The sequence below is a fragment of the Rhinolophus sinicus genome, chromosome 16 (assembly GCF_057876585.1).
Source record: "Rhinolophus sinicus isolate RSI-liver-muscle chromosome 16, RSI-T2T, whole genome shotgun sequence".
In the NCBI taxonomy this organism is placed as follows: Eukaryota; Metazoa; Chordata; class Mammalia; order Chiroptera; family Rhinolophidae; genus Rhinolophus; species Rhinolophus sinicus.
The window spans coordinates 86,816,563-86,828,747 of NC_142516.1; the positions used below are offsets into that span (position 1 = coordinate 86,816,563).

Consider the following 12,185-nt stretch of genomic DNA (forward strand, 5'->3'; position numbering starts at 1 on the left):
CTCCGGGCTTGGGTTGCCAGCGCAACAACCCCACCTCCCACCAAGAGAGTTTGGGGTCCTGCCCCATCTCAAACCAGCCATCTGCAGTGACTCCACCATCCACGGGGTGTATCAGGGTTCCCACCATCTGCTGGGGTAGTCTGGCACCTGTAACCCTACCGCCCACTGGAAGGGTCCCTGGTCCCAACCCCGGCTGGGGCCAGTGCGGGGGACCCAGCCACCTACCCGGAAGGCTAGTTCAGGCCGGCAGGTGCAGTGACCCACCTCCAGCCAAGAGGGCGTGGGGTTTGCATCACGGCTCTGACCCGTGGGTGCTGCGACCCAGACTGACGCCGGAAGGGTCCTAGGTCCGGGATCCAGCCCGCAGGTGTAGCAACCCTGCACTATGCCGGGAGGTCCTGGGTTCTTGCCCGTGGCACTGGCAGGCAGGCATGGAGACCCCGCCCCCACCTGGAGGGCCCAAGGTCCGGGCTCCTTACTGCCAGCACAGAGTCCCCACACTCCGCTTGGGGTTTTGGCCAGTGGGGTTGGCCGGTGTTGGGATCCCAGCCTCCAGCACTACGGCCTGGGGTCCAGACCTAACTCGGGCCAATGCGGGGACATTGCCTGCCATAGGAGGACCTGGGGTCTCATCCCCTGCTTTGGTCATCCAGAGCAGTGACTCTGCCCCAGGCCAGCAGTGCCCCCAGTTGGGGCCAGCAGGCACAAAGAACTTCTCCACCACCAGGAAGGCCGGGGCTACCTGCTCCCACCAGCCGGCGAGGCAAACCCACCCCCAGCCAAAAGGACCCGGGGTCCCCCGCGCCTGGCTCTGGCTGGTCCGCATGCCAACCCTGCCCACTGCCAGGAGGTCCCAGGATCCCAACCAAGCTCAATTTGTCTGGCGCGACGACCCTGCCTCCCTCTAGGAAAGTCCGGTGTCTTGCCACTGTCTAGGTGGCAAGTGCCCCTTGTTGGGAGGGCTCGGGATCCCATCCCCAGCTTGGGCTGGGTAGTGCGCTGACCTCTCCCCTCAGTGGGTCCCACCTCCAGCTCTGGCCAGCCAGAGCAGCGACATTTCCCCCCACCCAGAGGGCGCCGGGTCTTACCCCTGCCTTGAGCTAGCCGGCGAGGTGACCCCATACCCCGCCTGGAGGGTCCGGAGTCCCACCCTGGCTCGGTCTAGCAGACGCGGCGACACAGCTCTTCGCTGGTAGAAGCCACGTTCCCGCTCTTGGCTCGGGCTGGCCCGCGTCCAACCCGTCCCCAACTAGAAGGGCCCAGGATCCCGACTGCAGTTCGAGCTGGCGGGTTGTGACGGGCCAGCCGCCACGAGTCGATCAGTACCTGAATGGGGGAGTGGGAATGAAATAAAAGACACACACAAATGCTAATGCGGCCGGTCTTCAGTCATTCTGAAGCCCTGAGTTTATTATCTCTAACCAATATATACAATTTGAGTACGTGCAGTTAAACGAAGAAGATATGCATTATCTCAGTGAAAGTAAATCTTTCCAGCTTCAACCTTACTTTGACATAGAAGATACAAGGTCACTGAAACTCACAAAAGTAAATATTTCAAGGAGACAGAATCTACTATTTGTCTAGAAAGCCCTTAGTTTTCTGTGTCTGGGAACTGGCCGTTTTCACCACATTCCTCAGCAGCCGTTAGGCGCTTCTCAGATAAGGCAGAGACAATGTTATGGGGGCAGAAACCGAGCCAGTCTGCAAGGTTCAGGGTTGCAAGAAACCATGGCTCCCCACATCTCCCCCTTTTTTATTTTATAAAAGCAAAGTCCATCCAGCCAGGATGGCGAGGTGACGGTGCCTGACTTAGGCATCCCAGGACGCCTGCCTCAACTTACCCGTCATTGGTACTCATATTTTATTAATACAAGCCCTGTCTTAGGTGTTGAAGCGGCTCCCAAGTATTTGCCCGTCGTTGACTAACCCGCCCCTCTAAATGCATGGGGGAGAAAGACTTAAGGCTTCGCCTTAAGCTCAAGCTGATGGATGTCAGCTCGTAAGTCTAACATCCTGCTGATGAAACATCTGATGAGGATAGGGAGTAGGCACAGAACCAAGCAGACACAGATGCCCAATGTAAGAAATATTATAACAGAATGGGTAATATAAGGCATAGAGGGCAAAACACTCCTAAGAACATCAACAAACTCAGAGGCAGCCTGAGCTGCATCAAATTTCAAGGGTTCAGCTTCTCTCATACTTTGAACTTTATCATGAAGCTGAAGCATATCTAAAGACAAATTAGCATTATGCCAAATTTTTTGAAGATGTAAACGAACCCGATTCCAATCATATTGACTACTATTATACTTTTTAGAAGTGACACATATCCAATGATATTCTGAATGACATTCTAAATGAGATTTAACTTTCATACCTTGAATGACATTTCCCATATACTGAACTGTATCATAAAGGGCATTCACTTTTTGCTCTAATTTCTCATCAATAGCTTCTTGGGTCCCTAAAGCTAAAGTAACATTTTTTGAAAGAGTATTAACATAATGAGCATTTTGAATAGTCTGAGAAAGAGCCACAGCTGCTGTAGCAGCAGTTGCAATAATAGTAACCAAAGCCATAATTTCTGTAACTAGAAGTCCAATAAACCGCTTTGGTCTACTCAAAGCATACTCAATTTCTTTGAAAATCTGTAAACTTCTTTCAGTATACCAAGGTCCAGAAATATTAACAGGAAGCATAACAAAAGATGGTTGTTTAAGTATCATAACATGAGTTCCTGATGGTACCCAAGAAATACAATTTGCTAAAGAACAATTGTTACAGGATACATGAAATTGATTTCCTACAAAGTGTACATTAACATTTCCAATCAACAGTGCATAAGGAGAAGGAACACAAGCAGATACATTAACAGTCTCAGCAACAATAGTCCAATCCCTAGTTCCGTCTTCCAAAATCCTCATGGGCAGAGAGAGCCTGGTTTCAACCTTATCCATTGCTCCCATAAGCCTCCATAGTGAATTTTGCTGATACTGCGTATCAGAAGTCCAAAGTCCAGAAGTCAGTTTTCTGGCCCATCCTGACCGGTTACTTCTTGACCAGTCAATGATATATCTGTTTGTCCCGGGGATGTCATAACGAACAGGATCATTGCCAGGACAGGCTCTCCATGGGACAGTCTCAGTATTTAATTTCAATCTTTTATTGCAAGATGGACGCGATGGAGGGACGGGCAGATTTATTTTGCGTCCTCCTGACCAATCGCCTAGCATGTTAAGACGAATAGTCCATCCAACTAAAGAGTCATTAATGTGCATAGTGACAGGAGAACTGCGCAAGCACCCAGATGTAGACCTATTTTTTGCAATACAAATAGGCAAACCTATTCCTATACCATTATAAGTGAACTTTTTCTCCAAATGCTGTTTCATGTGTCCATCAGAGGGCAGTCCTAAGACATGGGTGTCATTAACATAGACTGGAATCTCAGGACCGTCCCACACTGCGGGGTGGAGGATTGGTGGATCAGGTACATAGGCCCAATACGTCTGGTCTTCTTCTGCATTGCTGAAGACTATCAGCCTCATCAGTAGGTAGAGGGTCCACATGTCGCACCAATCGTTCTGGCAGCCACCGAGGGCCTTCTGCATCCTGTGGAAAAATACATACATGTCCTCGTCCCCATATGAGGACTGGATCTGGGCCTTGCCAAGAGCCCGTAAGTGGATCTTTCCATTTGACTAAAGCCTGAGGGGCAGTAGAAGGATGCCAAAAACGTTCTGCAGCACTTTTACCATGGGCATCCAAGGTCAAGAAATTTTGAATAAAGAGAGAATGAGACAGATAATTATGAGGCGTCAGGGGATATAACTCTCCTTTTTTTATTTTATGCAAATTAACTTTCAATGTACCATGAGTGCGCTCAACAATCCCTTGTCCTTGGGGATTGTAAGGAATGTCAGTAACATGATTGATCGAAAATTGTTGGCAAAATAGAAAAAATTTTTTGTTGGTATAACCTGAGCCATTATCTGTTTTAAGTTTTTTAGGGGTTTTAATCATGGCAAATGCAGCAAGACAATGTCTGATTACATGTGACGTTGTTTTTCCGGTCTGAGCCGTGGCCACAACGAATCCGGAGAAGGTATCAATAGAGACATGAACATATTTTAACTTTCCAAATTCAGGTATATGAGTCACATCCATTTGCCATAAGTCATTAGGACGCAGGCCTCGAGGGTTGACTCCATAATGAGGCACAGGTTGGAGATGTGAACAATCCGGACACTGTTTTACTATCTGACGTGCTGCTTCTCTGGTTATTTTATACTGCAGTCTCAAGCTCTGGCTATTTTGATGATGGAGACTATGAGCCTTTTGTGCCTTTTCTATTTGAGTCAAGGCAATGAGCTGAGTAGTAGAGTCTGTAATTTGATTTTCTGAGGCTAAAGGACCTGGAAGATTAGAATGAGCTCTAATATGGCCAATGTAAAATTTCTTACAGCGTAACTGAATGGCCTGTTGTATCTGAAGAAACAGGTCCTGAATAACAGGATTACTGGTGCTAATAAAAGGTACCGTTTCTAAATTCCTGATGGCACGAACCACATAATGGCTGTCAGAGAATAAATTAAAAGACTGAGAAGCAAAGTCAAGCAATACCATATGAACTGTTCGAAGCTCAACTATCTGAGCTGAGGCAGGAGGTGTCTGTACTCTTTTAATGACTTTTTTATCGAGCGCATAAACAGCTACACCATTGTTAGATCCATCAGTAAAAATATTAGGTACAGCAGGAAGAGGAGTATGTGACACTATTGAAGGAAAAATTGGATCATGATGTTGAAAAAATTGAAGCAATTTATGCTTGGGATAATGATTATCCAAAGTTTCCACAAAATGAGCCAATGCAATAGGAAAACTGTTTGTAAACTGCATCAGGCCTTGAATTTGTGTTTTTGTAAAAGGGATAATAATAAAATCTGGCTCTTTTCCATAATATTTTCGAGCTTCTAGGCGGCTCTCCTGAATTAAACTGGCCACAAATTCATAATAAGGAGTAAGATTCTTTTGTGCAGCCACATGGAGGTGTATCCATCTAAGTGGCCCTTCTTGCCACAACACTGCTGTGGGTGTATGCTTGGTGTCCAGAACATACACATATAGAGGTTTAGAATAATCTAAAAAGGAAACATGCTGTTGCTGAATGGCTTTCTCAACCTTAGAAAGAGCCTTTCTTGCAGGCTCAGTAAGAGACCTGGAGGAGGTTGGATCAGAATCTCCTTTTAAAATTTCAAACAGTGGTTTAAGATCTCCAGTAGTTAATCCCAAAGAAGGACGTAGCCAATTAATATTTCCCAACAGCTTTTGAAAATCATTAAGAGATTTAAGATGATCTTTCCTAAGCTCTATTTTCTGGGGAGTGAAATACTGAGCAAATAAGTGCCATCCCAAGTAAGAATAAGGCTCACTTTTTTGTACTTTTTCAGGTGTAATAATAAGACCTGAGGCTAGAAGGTTTTTTTTCATATCTGCAAAGCAAGCTAACAACATTTTTTTTTTTTACAAGCCAATAAGATGTCATCCATATAATGAATGATATACACAGAAGGAAACTGTTTTCTGGTGTTATCAATTGCTTTACTAACAAACTTCTGACACAAGGTAGGGCTATTGGCCATACCCTGGGGAAGGACTCTCCATTGATACCTTCTTACAGGTTCCTGGAAGTTTGGACTAGGAATGCTAAAGGCAAATCTCTTACAATCTTGGGGATGGAGTGGTATATTATAAAAGCAGTCTTTCAAATCTAGCACTATTTTATAAGTATCCTTTGGAATAGCAGAAGGATGAGGTAACCCTGGCTGGAGAGCACCCATAACTTCCATAGTTTCATTTACTTTTCTCAAATCTTGCAATAATCTCCATTTCCCTGATTTTTTCTTAATTACAAAAATGGGTGAATTCCAGGGTGACGTAGATTCAATTACATGGCCTTTATCAAGCTGCTCCTGTACTAGCGCTTGAGCGGCTAATATTTTTTCTTGAGTAAGGGGCCATTGATCTATCCACACAGGCGTATCAGATTTCCAAGTTATTGTTTCTGCAGTTTTTTGGTGGAGTACAGGTAAATCTATGACCCCTGGGGAAAATATCCCAGACCTGTTTTTTGTAAATTAGGGTTAGGCGAAATAGGTTCCTGACGTCCCTGTCCCTTAATGTCTAAGCCTTGTCCTGGGAGAAGCCCTTGATCAAACATTTGCTGAGTTACTTGAGTGCTTGGGCTATAAAGATAGACTCCCATATTACTCATAATATCTCGTCCCCACAAATTAACAGGCAGGCCGGGAATAATATATGGCTGGAAAGTCCCTTGATGTCCGTCCTCATCCTGCCATGACAACAAATTACTGCTTTGCTTAGGGGAATGAGATTGTCCTATGTCCTGCAAATCTGTAATAGTGTTTTGCATCGGCCAGTTAGATGGCCAGTGTTGTGCAGATATGCAGGAGACATCAGCGCCAGTATCCAAAAGTCCCTGAAAACCTTTTCCATTAATTTTAAGCTGCAAAACAGGTCGATCTCTTTTTATTTCCTGAACCCAATAAACATCAGAGGAACCGAATCCTCGGTCTCCACGTTCCTGATTTTGCCTATTTTTTCTTATTTTTACACGAGGCAAAATAATTAGCTGAGCTATGCGAGTTCCAGCAGGTATGACTGAAACATTTAAGGGTGAATGAGTCATGATTTTAATTTCTCCGGTAAAATCCTCATCAATAACTCCCGGGAAAACCTGAATCCCTTTCATAGTGGCACTGCTTCTTCCTAATAATAAACCTACAGTTTCTGGTGGTAGTGGCCCAAAGATTCCTGTGGGCAATGCTTGCATTCCCATCTCGGGAGTTAGTACAATGTTGGTGGTGGAACACAGGTCCAATCCTGCGCTACCTGAGGTGGCCTGAAATAAATCTGTGATGTATTTCCTCTCAGAGGCTCGTTCCCTCTTTGTCCCTGCATCTGCGCTGGGATCTGCAGTGCCCCATAGCATTGTTGATTCGGGGCCTGGGGCTGGCCCCTCACCCAGTTTCCCTGGATGGGCTTTCCATCTTTATCTGTCTTGGATCTGCATTCATTGGCCCAATGTTTTCCTCTCCTGCATTTAGGACACACATCTGGAGGCTTTCTCACAGGAGCAGCCGAGTTCTCAGATTCCCCTTTATGAGGGCATTGAGCAGCTCGATGTCCCTTTTTGCCACAAGTAAAACAAGCTCCAGAGCGACTTTCTGTATTAAATCTTGTTTGTTGATACAGTATTTCTTTTATAGGCTTTCCCTGAATAGCAGCCGCTATGGCTATGCCCTGTGTAAAAGAGGAACCTACATCAGAGCACAAGCGAATATAATCAGATAAGGTTCCCTTTTTTCTGAATGGTCTAATAACAGCTTGACATGCAGAATTAGCATTCTCATAGGCAAGCTGTGTTATAAAGGACTGAGTGGCCATTGATGACCCAAAAATCCGCCCTGCAGCTGTACAGAGGCGAGATACAAAATCTTGAAAGGGCTCATCGGGTCCTTGCCTTATCTGAGAAACATGATCCTCTTTGCGGGAAGTATCTGGCAGCATACGCCAGGCATCTTTTGCTGCAGCAGTGGTCTGAACATAAGCTCCTGCCACAAAGTCCATCTGATTCCTTAATTCAGCATATATTCCTTCTCCTGCTAACATGTCAAAAGTGATGGGAATTTGTCCTGAGGCATTCTGATTAGCTTTCTTCTTGCAATTTTCATAAAACTCGGATTTCCACAAAAGATAATCGCCCCCGGAAAGGCAAGCATGAGCAATATGCTTCCAATCCTCTGGAGGAGTAGCTTCATTAGACAAAGCATCCAGAATTGCTAAGGTGAAAGGGGCAATAGGGCCGTACTGTACACAAGCCTCTTTTAACTCTTTTAATTGTTTCCATTGAATTGGCCTCCATTCTCTAAACCTATTTCCTTCCTGGTCAATCCTGTCAAAAAGAGGATATACTCCAAATTGTTCTGTGGATTTCCCCTGCTTGTGAGCTTCCTCACAAGCCATTTGAAGAGGGGAACGCACATTAGAGTCTGATCCTGGCTTAACATAATTCGGCGGAGGCTTAGTAGGCATGTCCCAAACTGGGGGCTGCAACGGAGGACCCCACATACAGAGCTCCTCAGGAGGTGGTGTAAAAGGAATAACTCTGGGGGGATCTTTGCCCCGAGGATTCCATTGTTCTCTAAAAGGAATCTGGGGACCCCGAGGACAATTTCCTTTGTCCACAGCAACTTTAAGTTCAATCAACTGTCCCTGAATCATCTTTATCTGATCTGCAAGAGAAAGTGTAGTGCCTGCAGGTTGTCTGCCTTCTTGAGCCATAGCCACCAAAGGAGGGTATATGTTCCTATTATGTTTGGCTGCTTCATCCTCTGAGTCTTCCTGATCCTGAGAGTCTAAATCTTCCCAGTCCTCGACCGGAGGTTCATAATAAATAGGCTCTGTATCTTTAAAAAATTCTTCTGTGGGTTTGGCTTCCTCCCCCTTTTCTCTCTCTGCCAGAGAAGCGGCAGATGAAAGAATTTCTTCATTGCCAGCTTGTTTTACTTTCTCTAGCTTACAGCTCTTACGCCTGAGATCTAAACAATCTCTAATCAAGGTCCACAACCCGAATGTTTCTACAGGGATCTGCTGAGGTCCGTGGGCAGCATAATAATCTTGTAACTGCTCTCCCACTTTCTCCCAAGTTTCCAGACTGACAGTGCCTTCTTCTGGAAACCATGGACAAACTTCTTTTACAAATTCTAAAAACTTATCTAACTGTTCTCTGCTCACCCGACTGCCACGGGCGGCAAGCAATTTCTTAAGTCCTCTAACATACAGGTCCTTGCTGCTAGCGTGACCCATCCTTCACCCTAACTCGGCCCTTCTTTCAAACAAAGAAAACACTCTGATGCCCGTCTGGCCGTGCCCCTCGCGGAGCCAAATCTGTCTTGGCTAAGGCGCTCCGGTATAATTCCCCGGACAGGTAGACAGAAGTCCAGTCGCCGTTATGCCGTATGACAGAACCGGAATCGCAGATTAGGGCCCAATCAAGCTCCGTAACACGAAGTCGTGGAGCTATCACTCACTCACACACTCATTCGACCGAGGGGTATTGTGCCTTACTCACCACGCATCCACTGATAAGCTCTCTACGAGCTGGGCCCTTGCCACGTGGTGTTCCTCACTGTTACCCCCGTATTCAGGTCCCTGTTCGGGCGCCAAGTGTGACGGGCCAGCCGCCACGAGTCGATCAGTACCTGAATGGGGGAGTGGGAATGAAATAAAAGACACACACAAATGCTAATGCGGCCGGTCTTCAGTCATTCTGAAGCCCTGAGTTTATTATCTCTAACCAATATATACAATTTGAGTACGTGCAGTTAAACGAAGAAGATATGCATTATCTCAGTGAAAGTAAATCTTTCCAGCTTCAACCTTACTTTGACATAGAAGATACAAGGTCACTGAAACTCACAAAAGTAAATATTTCAAGGAGACAGAATCTACTATTTGTCTAGAAAGCCCTTAGTTTTCTGTGTCTGGGAACTGGCCGTTTTCACCACATTCCTCAGCAGCCGTTAGGCGCTTCTCAGATAAGGCAGAGACAATGTTATGGGGGCAGAAACCGAGCCAGTCTGCAAGGTTCAGGGTTGCAAGAAACCATGGCTCCCCACAGCGGGTATTACCACCCCGCCCCTCGCGGGAAAAGCCTGAGTTTTCCCGGCAGCCCCGGTTGGCCAGCGCAGCAACCCCCCTGCCAGAAGGGCAGTGGTACCACGCTAGGCTCCCGCCATTGTGGAGACCCCTCTCCCCTCCAGGAAAGACTTGGGGTCTCGTCCCCAGCTCGGGACTACCTGCGTGGGGACCCCTTCACTCGCCAGGAGGTCCCATGGTCTTGGTTGTGACTCTGGCCCTCCAGCACAGCTTACCCGCCCCCGCCAGGAGGGTCGGGGGTCCCAGCACGAGACGGTGGGTGCGGTGATCCTGTACCACCCCAGGAGGGCCCAAAGTCTTCCCCCGGCTGGGGCTGGTTGGCGCGCCAACCCCAAAACTGCCGGGAAGGTCCAAGGTCCTGCAACCGGCTCAGGCAGGCTAATGCAATGACTCCTGGGCAAGACCCCAGGAGGCAGGGGGTCTTGCCCCCTGCTCCTTCCAGCTGGCCAAGTAACCCTGCGTTCCGTGAAAAGGCCCTGGAATCCTGCTGCTGGCTGTGGCCAGCCGGCAGGTTGACCCCATTACAGGGGGAGAGAACCCGAGGTAACCCCTCTGGCTCTGGCAGGCCGGTACAGCAAACTTGACCCCACCTGGAGGGCCAGGGGTCCCATCCCCAGCTGCGGCCACTCAGCGCGGCACCCCAACCATCTGCTGAGAGGGCCCTGGGTCCCCCCCCACCCGGAATCGGACCGGCCAATGCAGCGACCCCACCGCTCCCCGAGAGTTCCCTAGGTCACAGCTCTGGCCTGGTGGTGCAGCGACCCCGCCCTCCACCGTGAGGACCCCGGGTCCCAACCCTGGCTCCAGCCCGACGCTGGAATGTCCCGGGTCGCAGCTCTGGCTCAGCAGCGCATCAAACTGGCCCTGGTCAAGAGGGACTGAGGTTTCATCCTTGGCTCAGGACGGTTCGCGCGCCGACCCCAACCCTGTGGGAGGGACCCAGGGTCCTGTCACTAGCTTGGGCCCGCGGGTGTAGCAACTTCACCACCCTCGGGAAGGCCTCCAATCCCACCCCTGATGGGCGGGCCAGAACGGTGATCCCGCCCTCTGCCAAAAGGCCTCAGCGTCCCACCCACCGCTCTGGTCCGCTGGCGCTGTGAAACCACCCTATCCCAGCCAGCAGTACCCGGGGTCTCTCCCCCATCTACAGTAAGACTGCACTGTGACCCCGCCCACACCAAGAGGGCCCGATGTCCCTGTTATGGCCGGCGAGCACGATGACGCCGCGCCATACCATAAGGGCCCCGGGTCTTGCCCCGGGCTTGGGCTTGCCGACAAGTCACTCTGCCACCCGCCCAGAGGGTCTGGGGCCCGACTTGGTTTTGTTTGACCAGCACAGAAACCCCGCCACACGCCGGCGGTACTGGGGGTCCCGCACCCAGCTCTGACTGGCTGTTACAGCGACTCCACCCAAACCCCGGAGAGCCCAAGGTCTTGGCTTCGGGCATCCAACTCAGGGACCCCGCACCCCGCTAGGACGGGCAGGGGTCTATCCCCCGGTTAGGGATGTTTGGCCCGTTTACCCAGACCCCCCTGGGGTCTCACCATCAGCTCAGGCAGGCGGGTGCCGCGACTCCGCCCTCCGCCAGCAGGGCCTGCTCCAGCCACATGGCATGGTGATCCCGCCTCCCATGGTGAGAGTACGGCATCCTGGTTTAGGTGGGCCGGCACAGCAACTTCGTTGAAAAGGCTCAAGGTCCAGGCTCCAGTGGGCAGCGCAGCGCACTTGACTTCCAGCAGGAGGGCCTGCGGTCCAGCCCCGGCTCCGCCCAGCCAGCGTGGCTACCCTGACCATCCCCTAACCCCCCTTCTGCCAAGAGGGCCCAGGGTATTATCCACGGCTCCAGCCGGTTGGTGCGATGACCCGGACACCACCGGTAGGACCCGAGGTATCGCTCCGGCCTCAGGCCAGCCAGCGCGGTGACACTGTCCCCCACAGGAAAATCCCAGGGCCCCGGCTCCAGCTGGCCAGTGTGGCGACCTCACCTCCCACCAGGAGGGACCATTGTCTTTCCCCCGGCCCTGGTTGGCCAGCATGGTGACCTCGAATGCTGCCAGGAGGGCCCGGCTGCCAGTGCCTCTGGTTCTGGCAAGCCAGCGCATATAGCACACCCATGCGGAGGAAGCCTGTGGTCCCTACGACGACTGCTTGGTGCGGCGATCCCACCTCCCACGCATTCCCACCTTCCACCGGGGAGGGCCTGGGGTCCTGACCCAGCTCAGGCCAGCCGGTGTGGTGATTCCGTCCTGCCTCTAAAGAATCTCGGGGTCCCACCATCGTCTCTGAGCTGCTGGCATGGCGACCCCGCCCTCCACCAGGAGGATCCAGAATCCCGCCCCCGGCCAGCCTGCGAGAGACCCTGTTCCCTGCCAGAAGGGCTTGGGGTAATGATCCTGGCACCCGCCAGCCAAGGCGGCAACCCCACCCCCTCCAGGAG

General features: G+C 50.1%; 1 long non-coding RNA gene across 1 annotated transcript; it reads right to left on the reverse strand.

The window, feature by feature from the left end:
- Positions 1 to 1,367: 1,367 nt before the first annotated feature.
- Positions 1,368 to 9,328, reverse strand: LOC148755064 (uncharacterized). Its single transcript, XR_016019222.1, has 2 exons — positions 9,161 to 9,328; positions 1,368 to 3,618 (listed from the first exon to the last, which is right to left on the reverse strand). It is a non-coding gene; the product is annotated as an uncharacterized LOC148755064 (long non-coding RNA).
- Between the last annotated feature and the right edge of the window lie 2,857 nt (positions 9,329 to 12,185).